The sequence below is a fragment of the Ahaetulla prasina genome, chromosome 1 (assembly GCF_028640845.1).
Source record: "Ahaetulla prasina isolate Xishuangbanna chromosome 1, ASM2864084v1, whole genome shotgun sequence".
Classification (NCBI taxonomy): Eukaryota; Metazoa; Chordata; class Lepidosauria; order Squamata; family Colubridae; genus Ahaetulla; species Ahaetulla prasina.
The window spans coordinates 301517487-301540428 of NC_080539.1; the positions used below are offsets into that span (position 1 = coordinate 301517487).

At 40.5% G+C, this 22942-nt stretch overlaps 1 protein-coding gene across 3 annotated transcripts in view; it reads left to right on the forward strand.

Annotated features, from left to right (window-relative positions):
* Positions 1–22942, forward strand: part of SIPA1L1 (signal induced proliferation associated 1 like 1) — a 180901-nt gene that overhangs the window by 58357 nt on the left and 99602 nt on the right. For all 3 annotated transcript variants that reach the window (XM_058161938.1, XM_058161937.1, XM_058161939.1), the window contains one exon: positions 7375–7481. The gene's annotated coding sequence lies outside the window, so the exon portion shown is untranslated. The remainder of the gene's footprint in view (positions 1–7374; positions 7482–22942) is intronic.

The window sequence follows — 22942 nt, forward strand, 5'->3', positions numbered from 1 at the left end:
GATATGATGTCTGTCGCTGAAGTAATTCTGTTCCTTGCAGTCTTGGAAATTAGGTTTTATTTATTTATTTATTTATTTATTTAATCACATTTTTATACCGCCCTATCTCCCGAAGGACTCAGGGCGGTTTACAGCCTAATAAAAACATACATATAAATACAAAATAAAACACCAATTAAAAAACTTATTAAATAAGGCCGAATATTAAAAAATTGCGATAAAAATAATAAAACCCCGTTAAAACCAAATTTAAAATTTAAAATTCTAGTCCAGTCCTGCGCAAATAAATAGATGTGTCTTAAGCTCGTGGCGAAAGGTTCGAAGGTCAGGAAGTTGGCGAAGTCCTGGGGGAAGTTCGTTCCAGAGGGTGGGAGCCCCCACAGAAAAGGCCCTTCCCCTGGGTGTCGCCAGTCGGCACTGCCTGGCTGATGGCACCCTGAGGAGTCCCTCCCTGTGAGAGCGCACGGGTCGGTGGGAGGCAATCGGTGGCAGCAGACGGTCCCGTAGGTAACCCGGCCCTATGCCATGGAGCGCTTTGAAGATAGTTACCAAAACCTTGAAGCGCACCCGAAAGGCCACAGGTAGCCAGTGCAGTCTGCGCAGGAGAGGTGTCACATGGGAGCCACGAGGGGCTTCCTCTATCACCCGCGCAGCCGCATTCTGGACCAACTGGAGCCTCCGGGTGCTCTTCAAGGGGAGCCCCATGTAGAGAGCATTGCAGTAATCCAGACGAGATGTCACGAGAGCATGAGTGACCGTGCATAGGGCATCCCGGTCTAGAAAGGGGCGCAACTGGCGAACCAGGCGAACCTGGTAAAAAGCTCTCCTGGAGACGGCCGTCAAATGGTCTTCAAAAGACAGCCGTCCATCCAGGAGAACGCCCAAGTTGCGCACCCTCTCCATTGGGGCCAATGACTTGCCCCCAACAGTCAGCCGTGGCTGCAGCTGACTGTACCGGGGTGCCAGCATCCACAGCCACTCTGTCTTGGAGGGATTGAGCTCGAGCCTGTTTCTCCCCATCCAGACCCGTACGGCCTCCAGACACCGGGACAGCACTTCGATAGCTTCGTTGGGGTGGCCCGGTGTGGAAAAGTACAGCTGAGTATCATCAGCGTACAGTTGGTACCTCACACCGAAACCACTGATGATCTCACCCAGCGGCTTCATATAGATGTTGAACAGGAGGGGCGAGTGAATCGAGTGAGGCGCCTCGGGGTCGACCTCTGCCCTCCCGTCAACACCGTCTGCGACCGATCAGAGAGATAGGAGGAGAACCACCGATAAACGGTGCCTCCCACTCCCAATCCCTCCAACCGGTGCAGCAAGATACCATGGTCGATGGTATCAAAAGCCGCTGAGAGGTCTAATAGGACCAAGGCAGAGGAATAACCCCTATCCCTGGCCCTCCAGAGATCATCAACCAACGCGACCAAAGCCGTCTCAGTGCTGTATCCGGGCCGAAAGCCGGACTGGAACGGGTCTAGATAGACAGTTTCATCCAGGTACCGGGGTAATTGACATGCCACCACACTCTCTACAACCTTCGCCACAAAGCGAAGGTTGGAGACTGGACGATAATTACCTAATACAGCTGGGTCCAGGGAAGGCTTCTTGAGGAGAGGTCTCACCACCGCCTCTTTCAAGGCGGCCGGAAAGATCCCCTCCAACAAAGAAGCATTCGTAATCCCCTGGAGCCAGCCTCGTGTCACCTCCTGCGTGGCCAGTACCAACCAGGAGGGGCACGGGTCCAGTAAACGTGGTGGCATTCAACCTCCCCAGTAACCTGTCCATGTCCTCGGGAGCCACAGGGTCGAACCCATCCCAAACAGTCTCAACAAGACAGCTCTCCGACATCTCACCTGGATCCACCCAATTTTGATCCAGATCATCCCGAAGCTGAACGATTTTATCGTATAGATAACCACTAAACTCCTCGGCACGTCTCTGTAACGGGTCATCCCGTTCCCCCTGTTGAAGGAGAGAGCGAGTCACCCGAAACAGGGCGGCCGGGCGGTTATCTGCAGACGCAATGAGGGAGGAGACGTAACAACGTCTCGCTTCCCTCAATGCCACTAGGTAGGTCCTATTATATGACCTAACTAGTGTCTGATCAGCCTTCGAACGACTGGACCTCCAAGAACTCTCTAGGCGTCTTCTCCAGCGTTTCATCTCCCTTAGCTCCTCGGAGAACCAAGGAGCTGGTTGAGACCTATGCCGGGTCAGAGGCCGCAAAGGCACGACACGGTCTAAAGCCCCAGTCGCGGCCATTTCCCAAGCTGCGACTAGTTCCTCAGCCGTGCCGTGAGCCAGACCCTCAGGAAATGGCCCAAGCTCTGTCCGGAACCTCTCCGGGTCGATCAGGTGCCTGGGACGGAACCAACATATTGGTTAATTGTGTAAATAAAAAATACCAAGAATATTTGATTGGTGCCAATAAGTGGTTTCAGGAACCTGTTCTTAAAGAAACAGGCTTAGTCTGAATCCTAAACTTTACAGATGTTGCTCAGATAGTAAAATAACTGTTATACATTAAAATACTCACAATAAATTCTTCAGAAAGCCAAATATAATGTGTCCCTATCACCTTCTAATTCTGCCTATACTGTTGCAGGGGAATCCATAATATGTCACATCTCCTCCCCCCGAAAAACACCCTGTGGCTAAATTTATTGTTATAATTTTCATCCATGTTAAATGTTTTGGGTGGGATGGGAGTTCAGTGTGGAAATGGGAATGATTTGTTTCTCAGAGATCTCTAGCCCTTGTCTCCATTCTTACACTTCAAAAAACCTTCAATATTGATTGCTGCAAATCTGTCATTTTGCCCTTTCTTTCAATGGCATCAAATCAAATCAAACCTTTATTGTCAATGCACAACATGTGTACAATGAAATTAAATGAGCCTCCCTTGGTGCAGCCCACCCAAGAACACAGAATGCATCTCAATAAATCAGTAAGTAAAAAGAAATCCCTAAACCCAATAAGTAATAAATTAACACAGCTGACTATGCTTCTATATCTCCTGCCCAATGATAGGAGAATAAAGAAATTCTGTCCAGGGTGTGAATCATCCCTGAGGATTTTCCTCACTCTGCTGAGAAACTGGGACCTGGTGATTTCATCCAGTTGGGTTAGGAGGCAGCCCATGATTTTTTGTGTTGTGCTCATCACCCTCTATAATGCCTTTCTGTCTGTGGCTGTTAAGCCAGCGTATCATACCGTGACACAATATGTGAGGGCGCTTTCTATCGTGGACTGGTAGAAGGAAGTCATCAGCTGTTCCACCTGATTTTTCCACAAAACCTGAGGAAATGGGAGTCTCTGTTGAGCCTTTCTAACCATCTGGGACATGTTATTTTTCCATGTGAGATCTTGGCTAAGGTGCACTTCCAGGAATTTGAAGGAGGAGACCCTCTCCACACAGCCCCCCTTGATGTAGAGTGGGGCAGGTTCCTCTCTCTTCTTCCAGAAGTCCAACACCATCTCCTTTGTCTTGCTGGTGTTTAGATGCAAGTTGTTTTCTGAGCACCATGTAGATAACTTCTGGACTTCTTCCCTGTATGCTGATTCGTCCCCTCCTGTAATAAGACCCATCACGATGGTATCATCTGCAAACTTTATTACCATATTAGTTGGGTCAAAAGATATTCAGTCGTGTGTACAACGAGCATAGGTAGGAACTAAGCACACAGCCCTGAGGAGAGCCAGTGCTGAACTTTTTGGGATTACCTAACCTGCATAGGATTTTTATTTAGGTTTAAATGTAGTACTTTTGTCTCTAGGCAAAATCCATTATCCAAGCTTGCCAAATCTGTTTCATCAGGGAATGAGAGAGAAGCTATAATAGAGATCAGTTTTCTTTTTTTTTTTTTTTGCCTCCCTCTCCTCCTACAGTATTATGTTTTTTATCTAGTTCTGCTAGTAGTTTTTATTGCTTCCTCTGCAGTGTAGGCGATCTTCCATGTCATACTTGAACTTTGCCAGAAATTTAAACCTTTTTTGCAGAGCAGATCTGTAATTTAAAATTAATGAAAAAGGAAATAGAGGAGCTGTGTGCAGAATTATGATGCATTTCAGTTTTACTTGAAGAATTATAATGTGCAGCTCTAAGTGAAGAAGAGAAACCAATTTTAAAGTATTTGATGCAGATATATATTATCATAAGCTTTTGAAAAGATAAGCAGACTTATTATTCCTCCCGTAAGACTTTTGCCAAAAATGTCAGCAAAGATAATATTTCAGAATTTTTGCTTCAGATTTTCTAAATTCTGTCCAGCAGCCAAATGTTTATCAAGTTAAATTAAGCTACTGTCCGTTTACAAAACCTGTTATAATATCATAGCATACTAATTTCATAAATATAATGGTATTTGTAATTTGCATCTTTGGTTTCTCTGCATAGTAGCTATTTGTCATGATCATAAATTAGGGGCTTTGATAGGGTTTTACAAATAATTGGATATAAAACAGTTGGGTTTTTGCCATATCTTAAAGTTCTCTTCTAATCACTACAGAGATAGCAGCAAGAAGTCTTACTGGTCTACAGTTTTTTATTTGGTGGGGCTAGGCTTAAGTGTCCCTTGGTGGTCACTTTTGAAAGTGCCAAGATTGTGGCAGTAAAATTGCATTGTCTAAAATAACCCTATAACTACCTTGATGAAAGGAATAGAGTTAAAGTTATGCTCATATTGTGTCTTTGACTAGGAAAGAGCTATCAATTATATGAATTCTTTGTTACTGTTTTTGAAAGTTCATTCATAGAGAAAAGATCATTTCACAGGGAAACAGCAACTGATGATGTTCAGTTTATTAACTATATATCTGAAGGGAAGACTTGGAACATTTTACTCTCCATGCTTAAATTGATAATACTTTAATCTGATTAGCCATAGTAGACCTTGCAAAGTTTCACTTTTGCAATGAATGCTATTTTCCTGAGATGCAGCTCGTTAGAAATACTACCAGTGTTCATAACGTCTATATTCTTTGTCACAACAGTAGCACAATTCATCTAAATCTTCATCTTGGCCCAACTGTTCAGAGCATGCCTAGCCTTGCCAGTTTTTCCAGTTGGAAGCATTACAACAATCTTGCTTCTGTTATAGTATCTCACATTGTAATTGGAATAATTTGGTATTGTTAATACATATGGTGGCCTGTCTTCCCTAGAAAACTGTTTTGTGTATGGTAAAGAACCTTTCTCCAATGCCTTTGATGTTGATCAAGACCTGAGCATCATAACTAGAATAATTGTTTGTGGTAATGATGTCAAGACTGTCTTAGTTGCAATGTTCTCTGATGTCTGAAATGTTTTACCTCAACCAGCAGCTCACTGAGTTAGCTCATCTCTTCCACTTTGTTTTCCAGTTCACCTCCAGTCTCCTCTCTGAAGGTCATGTTGTAGTCAGGGTCCAAATCTCCCTTTGTTCACAGGAATATATATCATATACATAGAGGAGATTATATCATGGCCTTGGTCTGGAGATCACACAGACTACCTAAGATTGAGTTGGTGCAGCATTTGTTTTAGTCACTGTACAAATCCCAATGTTGTCATTTTTCCTTAAAATTATTATTAAGGACAAAATGCATATGCTGCTTCAGTTAGAGATTCTAAACAGTTTACAATTAGTACGGCCACAGTAAAATAACAACAAAAAATAAAGCCCATATACAATAGTCAGTATCCATCTTCCATTCCTGAAAATTAACACACACACACACACACCCTTTATAAAAACCCACTGACTCGGTCTCCTGTCCATGGCCTCCACCTCCAATGCAAGTCCAAGAGAATCCCACCATTGTGGTCAAGCTCCTTCTACAGGGCATTTACTGCCATTCAGACTAAATATGGAGTTGTTCTGAAATTAGAAGACTTCAGAATAAACAGCTATTTTATCCTGCAAAGAGGAAGTCTTAGCATATTTCACCATCCAATCCCTTACAGCCTCCAGGCACTGAGTCAAGGTTGTTACTGCATTTCTGCCCAGCTGGAGTAGAGATATATATAGTGAGGTATTATTAATATTATTGCTATAAAGTGTTTTGGTAAGATTTTTTACAGGGTAGCTCACCATTGCTTTCCCTAACCTTCCCCATTTATCCAGACTTGGGACTGGAATATGGTTGATGAATCAACCATATGGCTGGTTTAAGGAAAACCTGGAAAAATGATCAGGAGAATCAAGGATGAAAGTGAAAAAGTAGGATTGAGTCTTAATATCATGAAAACAGAGATAATGACAACAGCTGCAGATGGACATGAGTAGTTTAAAATCAACAAGGAAGAAGTTGAATTAGTTCGAGAATTTATCTTCCTTGTATTAAAAGTTATTCATGATGGCAGTTCTACTCCTGAAATCAAATACAGGATAACCTTAGGCCACACTGCAATGGTTAACATGAATAAGATCTGGAAAAGCAAATATTGATATAAATACAAAAAGCAGGCTAGTTAGAGCAAGTAGTCTTCCTTCCCTATGAGCCATGGTGGCATAGTGATTACCGTGCAGTACTGCAGTTCTGCTGCCTGCCTGCAATTTGGCAGTTCAAATCTCACCAGGCTCAAGGTTGACTCAGCCTTCCATCCTCCCAAGATGGATAAAATGAGGACCTAAATTGTTGGGGGCAATATGCTGACTCTGTAAACCACTTAGAGAGGGGCTGTAAAGCACTGTAAAGCTGTATATAAGTTGTAAGTGTTATTGCTACTGCTATAATGATGTATGGATGTGAGAGTAAGAATGGCTGATTGAAGAAGACTTGATGCCTTTGAACTGTGATACTAGTGTAAATTATTGCGTATGCCATGGACAGCCAGAACAACCAACAGAGAGGTGCTGAAACGTATAAAACCAGACACATCACTAGAAGCCAAGATAACAAGATACGCCTGATTTACTTGGGCCATGGCATGCACGCAAATTCATTCGAGAAGTCAGTGATGCTAAGTATGGTTAATGGATCAAGAAGAAGGGGCAAACAAAGAAGTCGCTGGGTTGATAACATCAAAACTGATACAAAGATGAACATCCAACATCTGAAAGGAGCTGTGCTTGACAGAGTAGTCACCAAGAGTTGGACACAACTGAATGGTTAAAACAACAAACAATTATCAACATATTAATGTTAGTGAACTAGCCCACTTCAGTGACCCTGTATTGAAATATCTCTAAAATCTTTATCAGATGCATAAGAATGATACTTTTTTTATTTTAGTGTTAATAATTGAATTCAAACTTTGAAGAGGTGATGTAGTTCTGATCTTACTATTGTCAGCATTCTGCATCTGTAGATTTAAAAAAAAATCTGCATCTGGAAATTAGAAGGCATTGGCCTAAAATTCTGCTGTTATGGTACTTTCTCTTTCAGAATCATAAATTGCTACGCCTGCCTGCCTGAGTATCAGCATTTCCTTTGGACAGTGTAAGAACTGAAGAGAAAGGGGAAACCTTGCAGGTCCTCTGCTGTTGGATAGGGTAAGTTGCTTGCCAAAATCCTGGACTCTGGGAAATTTAGAACAAATTACTAGCTGACATGTAATGAATTCATAGATGATTATTCAACTAACTTTAGTTTACAAGTAGGCCGGCAAGTATTTTTTTTTTTAATTTAAGCAATTTACATATTAAAATCAGTCATAGAAAAGTATCTGGGAAATCCACTTTTCTTTTTCTTATGTATATCTTTGTTCGACTGAAGATGTACCCTGTTTAATTTCCCTGTTCACTATGAGTAAAATGCATCCTCCCAGTTTCAAAATGATTTATAATTACTGTTTTTTATACAACATTTGGCCACATGTGGCACACAAGGGCAGGGTGAGAAATTATGATGTACTCGTTTTGCATTTGCATTTGCAATGACTCTGTTCTGGGTGGCTTCCAATTTTGCCTTAATTTTTAGGGAATTAGCAAAGCCATTGGATATTTTAGTTATGTTATGTCCTTTTACACCACTTGAAATGGCAGCCTTAGATCCTAGGACCACATGTGGTCTCTGATTCTTTTTCTGCAATCTATAAAGCCTCCCCACAATACAATTGCTGATACCCATTAATAGTCGTTCCCCCCCCTCACCTTAAAAGTAAGTGTATTGTAACTTTACTTCGGAAACTGTTTGTAGACTGTAGGTCTTCATAGAGCATTCTGTCACTTTCGCTCATCATAGGTTTTAAAGAACTTTGCATGATTGACCATTAAGTTAAAATTAGACTGCTTCAGTTTAGTTAAAAATTATTATTAAGTTATGGTATTTTAGCTTTTAATTCTTGTTATTTTGGTTGTTGTTCCCCTTGTCCAGTGTGGCTATATATTCATAAAGTACTAACCCTGTGATATTGAACCTATGGCATGCCTGCCAGAGGTGGCATGCAACCCCTCTCTGATGGCACATGAGCCGTTGCCCCAGTTCAGCTCTGCTGCGCATGCGTGCACACCTGCTACCAACCACCTGGTCTTTGAATCTCTGCTATGCAAGTGTGGGGCACGTGTGGGGAGCCGCAGTCACATGTGTGGGGGTGCAGGGTGTGTGTGGGAGGGCCACATATGCATGCATGGTGGTGGGACGTAGGTGGGGAGATGGAGTGGGACACGGGTGGGGGATGGGGCATGGACAGGGATCATGCACGCATGCACGGGGCAGGGCCCATGCACAGGGGTTGCATGCACATTGTATTTGGGGGGTTCAGGCGTACACGCGTGCTTTGGGCACTCGATCCAGAAAAGATTAGCCATCGCTGTACTAACCTGTCATTTGATTATTCCAATCTAATGTGACTTGTAAAAGTTAGTGGAATGTTCATTTTTTTCTTTTCTTTTAATATTTTGTTAATTAAGTAATATTTATATTTTGTAAATCTTTAATGCATTGTTTGCACCTGACATAGTTGGTCATAGTATAAAAGAGTGACAAAAATAAACAAATAAATAATGGTTAATTTAATTATTTACTCAAATGTCAGATTACTTTTTTAAAGCAAAAAAGCAAATTTTTTGCTTTAAAATTCTTGCTGCAAAAAAGTATTTGCCCAGCAAATAAGGAACAAATTGAAAATCTTCAGATTCTTTAACAAAGGCAGCTTCAAAGGAACAGTGCTAGCCAGTGGTACCCCTTCTGTGATATATTAATCCCCACTTATTCTCCAAAAGAGAAATTTAGATTCAACTCCCTACCCAGTGACAATTTTGAATTTTGTGCCCTGAAAAGTTCCTTCCCTGTATTCTTGTGTATTGCACTGTGTCCTTCTTCTCTTTCCTGGTCTCATATGCATGCGCTCTTGGGCCTCCCTGCACTTGCACCCCATTCCCCGACTTATGTGCAGCCTGTGCCAACCCTCCAGAGCTTCGCCTACCCCTAACGGTAATTCTGCAGGCTTTTCTCGGGACTCTCATCACTTCCTCTTTAACAACTTATGTGTCTTGGGATTATAACATCAACTAGGACTCCCTGGATTTCCAATGCTAAGCGATGTGGTCACATGACTTTATTATACTTTTGGGCGTCATCACTTAGCAATAGAAATCCTAGTCCTTTCTACTGTTGTAACTTGAGAACCAGCTATACAGGTTTTGTTTCCTTTTGTCATGCTTTCATCCAGTTTGTTTTCCTGTCATCAGTGTAAGATCTCACTGCGAGGGAAATAAGTTCTTATCCTGAGTATATCTACAGGCTTAGTGAAAAATATTGGTAATGTGCCTCTCATTTATATAGCAGCCCAATGTAGTGTGTGTAACAATATGTATGAGAGTAGATTTTAATTAGGTCTGTCTAAATCTGTATTCATAAATACTTCTTTTCCACTGGCACTCAAATATATTTCAAATAGCAGTTACAAATGGTGTGAAGAGACAAGAAAAGAAAGTCTTTTTTTCAGGGGTTTGTGAGGAAGTGACTTCCTACATTTGTCACCACTGCATCCTCCTCTGGCCACATCTCTATAAGGTGTGTTGAGCAACATCATCAGTCATCCTTAGCCATATAGGTTTAATGGTTAATTACGCCCCTCCCTTTTCCGTGCTAGTTTGTTCTAAGTCATTCTTTAGACCATGAAAGCCCATACAGAAAGAACTTCCTTTCTGCTTGTATCTGATGTCCAAGCTTATAATGCATGCCATGCATTTCTGATAGGTTATTTGCTTCCTGTCTTGCTTCCTGCTCACTTAAGTTTTCATGTTTCTATGCCTCCTTTTGTTCTTTTGTTTGTCTAGAAAATATGTCTTCCTGTTTAAGTTGAAGTATAAATTTGCTTAGCAATTAAGGGAGTAGTTGTTCTAGGTATATGTATTTTTAAAATGTACATCTAGATTTACAGCTTAAGCTATCCAAATCGTGCGTTGTTATTTGCGCTGTTAGAGAGAAATTTGGGGCTCAGTTGTTTTATTTCCTCTATACAAAATGCCATCCTTCTTTCAGTACTCTACAGACTGTAAAAGTTGTAGAGTTCATTAACCTTTCATGTTCTACTTGTATCTTAACTTTCATTGTCCAATACCTATTTCTATGGTGCATTTAAATAATTTACTAGATACACTATCTGTATTAAATACATGATACTTTCATTTCATTTCAAATAAGGTATTAAAATGGAGATTTGCTTCAACCAGTGCATTAAAGTGAGATATAGATATAGATATTAATTCCCACCTTTGGTGGGAAGGTAACAGCGTTCTGTGCGCCTTTGGCGTTGAGTCATGCCGGCCACATGACCACGGAGACGTCTTCGGACAGCACTGGCTCTTCGGCTTTGAAACGGAGATGAGCACCGCCCCCTAGAGTCGGCAACGACTAGCATGTATGTGCGAGGGGAACCTTTACCTTTTATAGATATTAATTACAAATTATATGTGCATTTAATTTAGTCCCTTCATTTTTTCCTTTCCTGGCACTTTCCAAAGCAAGAAAGAGAAAAAAAACATATACATTTTAAAATATACAATGAAAATGTCGTTAGTCTTCTACTGATACAATCCAGCTAAGTGGATAGCATTGACAATGTCAAATGTCCTATAAACATTTATGTGCACATAGGCTGAAATTTATAATGACTGAATATTATATCTTGGCTAGTTTAAATCTAGAAAAGGCTTAATTTATTTGTAAATAGTTATTGCTTCTGTTTTAGAGAGCAACTGTTTAGGATATTGTGTAATGTGTAGATGAATATTAATAGTTCAGGAGTAGAGACATTAATCCTTGGTATTTATATTGGAAATAAAATATAAAAGCTTTTGATTTTTTTAAAAAAGGGAAATGAATTGAAATCATTTTTTATAGAAAAAAGTAAAAAATAATTCTAAGTTAAAGTATGAATACCCTACATCTTTATTAAACTAATGTCTGTATAAACTAATAACATTTTAAAATGTATTTTTAGTTTCAATTCATAAAGTTTGATTGTAGACTCTAACTCAAAGGATAAAAGAAATAGGCAAAATAAAATATTTTAAAAACATAATCAAAATTGTTCTGAGCATAATTTTTGACAGAGATATAGATTTAAAATTAAAACCCATTAAATGTCATATAGAATTACCATTGTTTCTCATCCCTGGATATAGTGGTAGTGATTGTTCAGAATTTGGCGCCCAACATTTTGCTGGTTAGTTCTTGATTTATGGCTGCCATACTGAAACCTTATAACTCTTAAGTAGCATACAAAAATCAAGAAGAAACAAAAACATACAGGAAAACAAAGGATAACATTAAAGCCAAACTAATACAATAAATTGACCAGTACTAAAATACATTAAATGCATATTCTTGAGACTTTACTCAAGATGATACAATATCTAGGGAAAAAGCCAGGCCTTGATTGCCTTTCTAAAGGCCTATGGAATTTCCATATTCATCATTCACACCTAGATTAAATAAAGTGTTATAATAATTAAATTCTAAACTGGAACAAAGTATTGGAATAAATGAATCTGGTAATATTTGAATACAAATAATATATCTTAAAAAGGATTTCAGAAATAGTTCCATTATTTAAAAATAATTTCATTATTTTGTGTTCATCAAAATTTTAGACATAGTAATTCTTGAGGTTCTGTACAAAGTAATCCTATATTAAGACAGAAGCTTGTAGAACAAACCTATATATGGGTGGCATATTTAACTTTGCAATAAATCATGAAGATTATGAAGAACTGAAGAAAAAAGAATAAAAAAACACAAAAATATGAGGAAACAGGTGAGGAATAGTGGAAAAGATTAGTGAAGAATTGAGAAGACTGTTTCATAGACAAGTTTCTCTTTAAAATCATTATAAAAGAAAATAAGATAGCTTTTAATTTGAAAGACATAAATGTTTACATTGTATAATAAATGATACATAGAACAAGGCAAAAGATGGAAAATGAAATAAAGTACATTGTTGAATATTAAGCACAGTTTATTAAGTTTTATTATTATTATTATTAATAATAATAATTATTATTATTATTTATTATTTATTATTATTAATTATTATTATTATGACAGTATACACAGCAAACAAGATAACTATGCTGGATTTCGTATCACAGATCACTAGTCGAACACTTCCCAAGCGTTTAGGACTGTGTGATATATCGGTGAATTATGCGAGCAGACTATTATTATTATTATTATTATTATTATTATTATTATTATTATTATTATTATTATTATTATTATTATTATTATTATTATTATTATTATTAAGCAGCTTCTGTTCCCATGTCTCCCAAGATCCTGGAGCATATTTGGGAATCTTCTAGAATTGTTGCCAGGAAGAAAGGCCACTTAATTCTGTGGACCAGTGGTTCCCAATGTTTTCTTCACCATAGACCCCCTTTAAATACCTTTTGTAGCCACAGACCATGGCCTCAGACCACCAAGACTTAACTCAAGATTTAATTATAACATTTCTTCAAGCCTTCATGAATCCTGTATGGTGGCAACATGGTCCCCCAGTGGTTGAGAACCACTGTTCTAGCCTAAGCAGTACAATGGATTGGATTGCAACTACTTCAGTTAACAATTCATTTAACGTAGTGACAGCAAAACAGTGTAGGAAATATACAATGGTTCATTAATAATATTCTTCTCTCATCTTTATTAGAAGGTTACTATTACTATGTACTGTCTTCTTGCTAATGAAATTTGTCAGAAATTGGATTTTCTTTTATTAAGGCAGTTTTATATTTTTCTATTGCTTAATAAATTAAAGTTTATTTTAATTTAATTGTATATAGCTTTTTAATAGAACTAGTCATAGATTGTAATATTAATTGTATTAAAAAACTGCAGATTTAGTTATCTCTCCTGTACACCCTGCAATTTGTTCTGGAGACTCTCCATAGCATATTTGAAAGACCTATCTCTAGAGCAAGATACATTTCTATTGTGTAAATATATGGCTATTTACATATATTATAATAATGTTTACTCTTACAGCAATATCTTACAATACAATACAACTTAAAATGCAAAAAAAGAAGAAAGAAATTAAATTATGCTTAGGATAGCTACAAAATTTGCCAAATTATAAACAATAACTTTTGTTAAAAAATGGCTTGGATCCAGGCTCTAATTTCAATAGAAGTCCCTTCCATTTGTGGAAAGCTGCTCATGCGAGAGAGGAATTATAGTGGCAGAAAACATCTTGTTTATTGATTTTTTCCCCCTCACTGTAGGGCTTCCTGAACAAATTGCACATAGAATAGTTAGTAGTTAATGCATTGGACTAAGACTGGGGAGTCCTTTAGCCATGGCTGGATGCTCACTGGGTAACTTTGTATGCCATTCTCTCTTAGTCGCACCTATCTTACAGGGCTGTTAGTGTAGGGAAAATAATTTGTGGGCTATTTTTGTCACCTTCAGCTCCTGAATGAAAGGGAAATATAAATTTAATACCCATTTAAATAGGGGAGGTGGGATTAAAAAAAAAAAACCAAGGCAAAAGAGAAATGGCTAAAAATTAAAGTTCACTTTAATGCTGTTTAGGGAATTCTATTGCAAGTAGAATATCTCAAGATATTCTATTCTATTATATATATTTCAGATTACTGTGGCTAAATTTCAGACCAAAATCGGCAGCATTTTAAAAACTGTACTCTGAAAATACGAAAAATTTTAAGAGACATAACAGAATAACAAAGTTGGAAGAGACCTTGGAGGTCTCCTAGTCCAACCTTTTTCTCAAGCAGGAGACCCTATGCTATTCCAAAGAAATGGCTATCCAATCTGCTCTTAAAAACTTCCAGTGATGTAGCACCCACAACTTCTTGAGGTAAGCCATTCCACTGATTAGTAGTTGTCAAAAAAAATTCTCCTTAGTTCTAGGTTGGATCTGTCCTTTATAAGTTATCCATTTTAGTTTGAATTGATAAAATTATTTGCTGCATAAAACTTTTCATGTCAGCACTGATAACAGAAGTGAAACCAGAATGTAATAAATAATTAAAAACCAACTCCCACCCAAAGGTATATAGTTTAAATAAGAAAGGAGATAACATTATTTAGTTTCAAATAGATACCAGTATCTGCTTAATATGACCGAAATTGGGAAATAAAATTAAACATTCTAGAATTGTTTTTAAAATCCCCTTTAAGGTTTTGTTTTGCAGTATAAAGTTTAGATGAAACTCAAATTTAGATATCTCAAAATATAGTTTTATTGACTTGAGAAGAATAAAGACTTGTTACACCTTCTGAAAATATCATTTCGCCCAGCGCTTTAGACTCATAATTGCAAAAATTATGTTAGGAATATAAAGCTACAACAAAATTCAATATATATGAAGGAAAATACGTCTTTAAAAGTATCAGTTTATCATACTGATAAGAGAAATTCAGATATTTATAAATGGAAAAAATATTGGAAAAAAGTCTAGAAAAATGTGAAAGTATATTACTTTGTGTGATTTAATTTATTGTTAATAAAAACTAAGAATGACTCAAAATTTTAAAACAGAAAAGTCAAACTAACTTTCCCACCAGAGTAGGAAGATTTATCATCTGGAAAGAATTGTTCTGGGTAGATTAAGTGTTATTGGATACTAGTAATGCTTTTGTTTTCATCTAACATGTTGCTTCAAAGAATTTGTGCATGAAATGTTATTTATAAAAAAGCATAAATGCATTTTATCTTCTACAGTGGTTTCGCAAAAATTCTATTTTGATAAACATCTGCTTATCATGGAAGTTGAAGGAATAGATATTGATGAAAGTGAAAAATGGTGCCAAAGAACCTCTCTGTGGGGTATCAGTATAAATAACCTTCAACTTCTTCCTGGTACTGTACAATTTATATGATCCAGATAATTATGTAAATATTTTCTCTACTTCCTCTTTTGAGAGAGTTATAGCTCTTCAAAATGTTTTCTGCTAAGGGCTTGTTAATAGTGTTGGGTTGTGTGTCAGGAAACTGAGGTGAAAAGAGAAAATCTTTGAAAAATTAAATTTCTATTAATGGGATACCTACAGAGATTGAATGGCTTGCTTACAGATGCGGCCTGAGCTAGCAACAATATTTGTTCAAAGTACTGCTTGTTTTAATGCTAACTTTCAACTGGCTCTAATAGTTATTTTATATTTCTGCACCTTATAAATTAAGATACAGGGAAAATGCTATAAAACATATTCTACAAAATTTAACTACATTTTATCCTTCATACTATGTGGCAACCTAATATTGTTGTTTTTTCCCAAGTTCTCTGGATTTTCCCAAAGAAATGTGCGCTTAGTTATGTTTGGATCTGTTCATATAAAATATAACATGGTCAGCGCACACATAAATTACTCCAAATCAAAAGAATAATTTGACTCTAGGAAACAGTCTCAAACTGCTAGGAAGTGAGGGATTGGTTTAAGCCATTTCTGGATAAATAGCTCCAGCTACTCTTGGTAGGAATGGAAGCAACAGTCTCTATTACTTGGCTGCCAATAACTGGCTTGGGACTTTGTCAGTGGAGGAATATCTGTGTGTACAAATTTCTGTATATATGCTGAACATCAGTCCTGTATTCTTTTTAACAAATAAGAAAAAAAAATACTGTATACCCAAAGCCTATATAGTCTTTTAAAGCTTCAACATGTTCCTCCCCCTCCTCCATTCCCCTTTGAATTCTTGGAAACAGTACAATGAAACGATTAAAAAGCTTGCATTCTTTTCATACGCAGTGAAGTTTTTCCTTGTGAAAACGATTGCATTCTTATTGAATGTCAGGTTTTCCTAATTTATACTGGTACTCATTTGTATTTGTATTACTATAAGAAATGGCTAGATCTGTTCTCTATATTTCTCTTTTATTTGTTCCTTGTTCTTATTTCCTTCTTACTATATTTTTAGTTTGCACTACATTTTACTCTTGCTTTTAAAATCAGATCACTATGTCATTAATAGTTGAGATGCTTATTCCAGAGAACCAGCATTGCAACAAAGAAAACTCATTTCCTGGGCCCATTTAGATGACACTGTTTAATTAATGGGACTCAAGTATGTCAGCCCTATCTAACTGCTACCAAATGGCAGAAACTACAAAAGACAGATAGCCCCTCAGGTAGACAAGCTCTATGCCATGAAATGGTTTATAAGGAAACTTCATATGGAAGCCAACTGGTAACCAGTGCTACTAACAAAGCAAAGTTATTATTGGAATTATAGTCAGAAAGAGAGATCATTTGGACCTCTTCCTTCAAGTTGATAGGCAACTTGCTTTGACCCCCTCTCCTTCTTGTTCTCATTTTGAGTATGATTAGTTTCATAAAATATGGATGATAGATGAACAAATAATTTCCCCAATCAAGAAAAAATATTTCATCTTTGGTGCTCTGTTAAATAGAATTTTTTATTCTAGTTTGATTGGACATACAAATAATTTGTCTTTGGTGAAATAGTAGAGGTAGAATTTTCATTAGTTGTACCACTGTAAAAATGGGGTTGCATGGAGGGAATGAAAAATGAATTCTATTTATTCTGGTTTCTTATTGTGTGGTTAGAAGAAAACCTAAAGCCAATTTATATGCTTCTCATTTTGAAAGATTTATTTTTGAAATTATTCTTGTGTATAGTGTGTACATGTGTAAAAGTAAGGCTTTTGGAATAGGTGTAACTTTGAAAATTGAATATTAATTCCATATTAGTTCATTAGTTTTGTTTCTATACCATTCTCCATAGTGTGGCGATGGAGGCGCCATTTGGGGTTATTCCAGTCTCTAGCTCTATGGTCTCTAAGTTGAAAAAAAAAATTCTGAGGATCCGCCTCCCTGGTGACGTTCCCCAGCTTTTTTCAACTCTGCCTCAGCTATGGTCGTTTAATTTTTAGCTCCAGAGCTTTAGAGCTGAGCTATATTATTCCCTGGATATCCTTTTCTTATTTTTGGATTTTGGTTTTCTTTCCTTTCCCTTCAGGTAAATTTGTTTCTTTTATCTTGATTTTTCTTGGATCTATGATTGTTGCTTGCAGCTAGGGAAGGCTCTCCGTTGATACGGATTGGAGCTGGGGGGGTTGCCCTTTCCGACGCCTCCCATCCTCCCCTTTTCCTCTCAGGTACCGGGCTGGTAGCTTTGGGGGGTGCTGCGGGGGTTTGCTTTCACCCCAAAGGTTGCGGCTGGCCTCCGTGGTCTCGGAGCGCTCTGATAAAAACCGCTGGAGCCGCGCTAGCCTCTAGGAGCCTTGGCGCGGCTGCATTTTACTCCAGAGTTTTTCTGCGCCGATCAGCTGTGGAGCGGGTTTGTTGCTTGCAGCTGGGGGCTGTTTTCAAGTTTGTTGGCCACGCCAGCCTCTTACAGCCTGGGCTTGGGCCGTTTTATTGCTTCCTGGATTTTTGGCACCAGGAAGGAACTGTGGCAGAGCCGCTGGGCTGCCCTAGCCTTTCTTAGCCTAGCACAACCTTGGGAAGGAAGGAAGGAGTTAATTGTGCACCCCTTTTTCCCGCGCTTTACAATTGCGGCTTCCGGCCTAGGCGGCTTTGTTTCCCTGGCATTGCTTTGTGGCCACAGGGCTGGCAGGGCTCTCTGCATCGGTGGATGGGAGCCCTGGTCATTTTCCAGCCATTTTTGTGCCTACGGGCTAGCTTTGCAGCCTGATCTGGGGAATCTGGAGGACCAGAGCCTGATATCTACAGTGATCTGCAAAAGTGGAAGTCACAAGTTTGAGGATTCCAGTTTGTGTGCATCGTGGGATCAGGCTTGTATATTTTCCTTTCTATCCTGTCTGTTTTGCAAAAAGAAAGAGAAACTGGACTTGGGACCTTTACTTCCTTGAGCGGGGTTGGTCATTTGGCAAATTGTTTGTCCTGCCTTTGTGGATTACAGAGGCTTCTGGCCTAATATCTAATTTACCATGGGAGACTTTGATAGGCAGGCTGCATTTTCTGCAGAGGGTTCTTGGTCACCTCAGCCAGATAGAGGGGGCAGAGCACCAGTCAAGCCTAGAACAGCTAGCCTTGCTGCAACTGCTAAGATTTGTACCAGGACCAATGTCCGTGCTGGCACATCCAAGGCTGAAGAAAAGACTGACCGGGCACGACAGAAAGCTATTGACAGAGAGTTTGCCAAGGCTTCAGCCCCTTCAGACTCTGCCATTTCTGAGTGTCAGATGGCTTCTCCAACCCCAGATTTGCCTCCTCAGCAGGATCTGAACATACCATTTTAACCTGCAGCTACCAGGGCCTGGTCACCTGATACCCTCAGTGACCCTCTCCCTCGGCCTGGGCTTTCTGGGGCACCACTTAGGGCCCCTGAGGCAACGTGGACTCCCACCACTGCGGGACTCCGCCAAGGGGATGTGGGAGAACAAGACATGCCACAGTTTATGAAGAGGTGGCTTGAGCAGGCCATTAAGTGAGGCTTTGCGGAAGAAATGCGCCAGCAGTCTCAACCAACTTCCCACTTGTATTCTTTGGGGCAGGGAGGGGCCTCTCGGAGACTTTTGTCTCCAGTGATTAAGTACCAGGAACCTGTGTCTTCCGCTCCCTCTGAACTTAGTTATTACGATGGGGAATGGCAAGGTGAGGAGGATTTTTCTGTACCAGAGCAAGATGCCCGACCAAAACCTCCCTTTAAGAGTCTATTCAGTCCTGCCCTCCTGAATCGTTTGTTGGCAAAGGCTCGGGCTACAGCATGTATGGATCAGGCACCTGCAGCCTCTGGGTCCACTTTAGATGGCGGGGAACAGGATGATTTCCTGTTCCCTGAGCAGGCGGTGGAGGCAGATACCATTCCTATCTCTAAGATGTTTTTGGACTTAATACAAAGGCAGTGGACCTCACCGGCTACAGCTTCCAGGCCCACTGGGTTGGAGAATCAACTTTTTGGAGTGGATGCAGCCTTACTTATAATATAATATAATATAATATAATATAATATAATATAATATAATATAATATAATATAATATAATATAATATAACAACAGAGTTGGAAGGGACCTTGGAGGCTTTCTAGTCCAACCCCCTGCCCTGGCAGGAAACCCTACACCATCTCAGTCAGATGGTTATCCAACATTTTCTTAAAAATTTCCAGTGTTGGAGCATTCACAACTTCTTTAGGCAAGTCGTTCCATTTATTAATTGTTCTAACTGTCAGGAAATTTCTCCTTAGTTCTAAGTTGCTTCTTTCCTTGATCAGTTTCCACCCATTGCTTCTTGTTCTACCCTCAGGTGCTTTGGAGAACAGCCCGACTCCCTTTTCTTTGTGGCAACCCCTGAGATATTGGAACACAGCTATCATGTCTCCCCTAGTCCTTCTTTTTATTAAACTAGACATACCGAATTCCTGCAACCGTTCTTCATATGTTTTAGCCTCCAGTCCCCTAATCATCTTTGTTGCTCTTCTCTGCACTCTTTCTAGAGTCTCAACATCTTTTTTACATCGTGGCAACCAAAACTGGATGCAATATTCCAAGTGTGGCCTTACCAAGGCATTATAAAGTGGCACTAACACTTCACGTGATCTTGATTCTATCCCTCTGTTTATGCAGCCCAGAACTGTGTTGGCTTTTTTAGCAGCTGCTGCACACTGCTGGCTCATATCTAAATGGTTATCCACTAGGACTCCAAGATCCCTCTCACAGGTATTACTATTGAGCAAGGTACCACATATACGGTACCTGTGCATTTTGGGTTTTTTTGGCCTAAATGTAGAACCTTACTTTTTTCACTGTTGAATTTCATTTTGTTAGATAGCGCCCAATGTTCAAGTCTGTCAAGATCTTTCTGTAACTTGAGCCTATCTTCTGGAGTGTTGGCTATTCCTGCCAGCTTGGTATCATCACGCCACTACATGTTTACTGGACCCGTGCCCTTCCTGGTTGGTGCTGGCCACACAGGAGGTGACACGAGGCTGGCTCCAGGGGATTATCAACGCTTCTTTGTTGGAAGGGGTTTTTCCTGCCACCTTGAAAGAGGCGGTGGTGAGACCCCTCCTCAAGAAGCCTTCCCTGGACCCAGCTATTTTGGGAAATTATCGTCCGGTCTCCAACCTTCGCTTTGTTGCGAAGGTTGTAGAGAGTGCTGTGGTGCGGCAGCTGCCCCAATACCTGGATGAAGCCGTCTATCTAGACCCGTTCCAGTCCGGCTTCCGACCTGGATACAGCACGGAGACAGCTTTGGTCGCGTTGGTGGATGATCTCTGGAGGGCCAGAGACAGGGGTTATTCCTCTGCCCTGGTCCTGTTAGATCTCTCAGCGGCTTTTGATACCATCGACCATGGTATCTTGCTGTGCCGGTTGGGGGGATTGGGAGTGGGAGGCACCGTTTATCGGTGGTTCTCCTCCTATCTCTCTGACCGGTCGCAGACGGTGTTGACGGGGGCAGAGGTCGGCCGCAAGGCGCCTCACTTGTGGGGTGCCACAGGGGTCGATTCTCTCGCCCCTCCTGTTCAACATCTATATGAAGCCGCTGGGTGAGATCATCAGTGGCTTTGGGGTGAGATACCAGCTGTACGCTGACACTCAGCTGTACTTCTCCACCCCGGGCCACCCCAACGAAGCTGTTGAAGTGCTGTCCCGGTGTTTGGAAGCCGTACGGGTCTGGATGGGGAGGAACAGGCTCAAGCTCAATCCCTCCAAGATGGAGTGGCTGTGGATGCCGGCACCCCGATTCAGTCAGCTGCAGCCGCGGCTGACTCTTGGAGGCGAGTTATTGGCCCCAAAGGAAAGGGTGCGCAACTTGGGAGTTCTCCTGGATGAACGGCTGTCGTTTGAAGACCATTTGACGGCCGTCTCCAGGAGGACTTTTCACCAGGTTCGCCTGGTTCGCCAGTTGCGCCCCTTCCTTGATCAGGATGTCTTATGCACAGTCACTCATGCTCTTGTCACCTCTCGCTTGGATTATTGCAATGCTCTCTACATGGGGCTCCCCTTGAAGTGCACTCGGAGGCTTCAGTTAGTCCAGAATGCAGCTGCGCAGGTGATAGAGGGAGCTCCATGTAGCTCCCATATAACACCACTCCTGCGCAGACTGCACTGGCTGCCTGTGGTCTCTCGGGTGCACTTTAAGGTTTTGGTTACTACCTTTAAAGTGCTCCATGGCTTAGGGCCCGGGTACTTACGGGACCGCCTACTGTTACCTCATGCCTCCCACCGACCCGTACGCTCACACAGAGAGGGACTTCTCAGGGTGCCATCCGCCAAACAATGTCGGCTGGCGGCCCCCAGGGGAAGATCCTTCTCTGTGGGGGCTCCTACCCTCTGGAACGAACTTCCCCTTGGTTTACGCCAAATATCTGACCTTCGGACCTTTCGCCGCGAATTGAAAACGTATTTATTTACTCGCGCAGGGCTGGCTTAAATTTTGTTGTATTTTTAAATTTATATTTTATATTTCTAAATTTTATATGAATTTTAATGGGTTTTTAGAATTTTAAATGTTTTAAAGTTTTCGGCCAATTGTATAATAAGTTTTTTAATTTTGTTTTAATTGTATATTGTATTGTTTGGGTTTTTATTCTGGCTGTACACCGCCTTGAGTCCTTCGGGAGAAGGGCGGTATAGTAATCTAATAAATCATCATCATCATCATCATCATCATCATCATCATCTGCAAATTTGATGAGTTCCCCATCTATCCCCTCGTCCAAGTCATTGATGAAGATGTTGAAGAGTACTGAGCCTAAAACAGAGCCTTGGGGTACTCGACTGCATACTTCCCTCCATGTGGATGTAGTTCCATTGAGGACTACACGTTGAATGCGGTTGGTCAGCCAGTTACGAATCCATCTGGTGGTGGTGCTGTCTAACCCACATTTTTCTACTTTATCTAGTAGTAGGTTATGGTCTACTTTATCAAATGCTTTACAGCATTCCTCTGGTCTACTAATTTTGTCATTCCTCTGGTCTACTAATTTTTCAGTACTGGACATTTTTCAGTTACTGGACACTTAAGTTACTGGACATTCCCAAGGTGGATGCTCCGACCTCTTCTTTTGTTTTGCCACCTGATGCAGAGGACGCCTTGAGGGCAGAGGAAAAGAGAGAGGAGACGGCCCTGCGCCGGGCTCACCTGGCAGATTCCTGGGCTATTAGCGCCTCTACAGCGGCTTCCTTCCTTACTAGAGTGTCAGTTCGATGGCTGCGACTTCAGTTTCACTTAGCGCCGGATGATATACGTGCTCACCAGGACCTCTCCAAGATTTTAGCTGCTGCAGAATACACCGCGGACGGAACCTTGGCCTCTGCCAAGTTTTCTGCCAGGTCCATGGTGGCATCTATCACTGCTAGACGTCTGCTTTGGCTATGACACTGGTGCATGGATGCTAAGCATAAATGAAAACTGGCTTCTGCTCCCTTTGAAGGGGAACATTTATTTGGCCAGTCTCTGGATCCTTTATTAATTGAAACCAAAGGCAAGAGGAAGTTGCTTCCATCTCAGAGCAGGCGGGCCGATTTCCGATTTTCCTACGATGCAGGCAGCCAGGCGGCCTTCGACCACGCGCATTTACAACACCACATGGACCACCTTTACAGAGTGGTGTA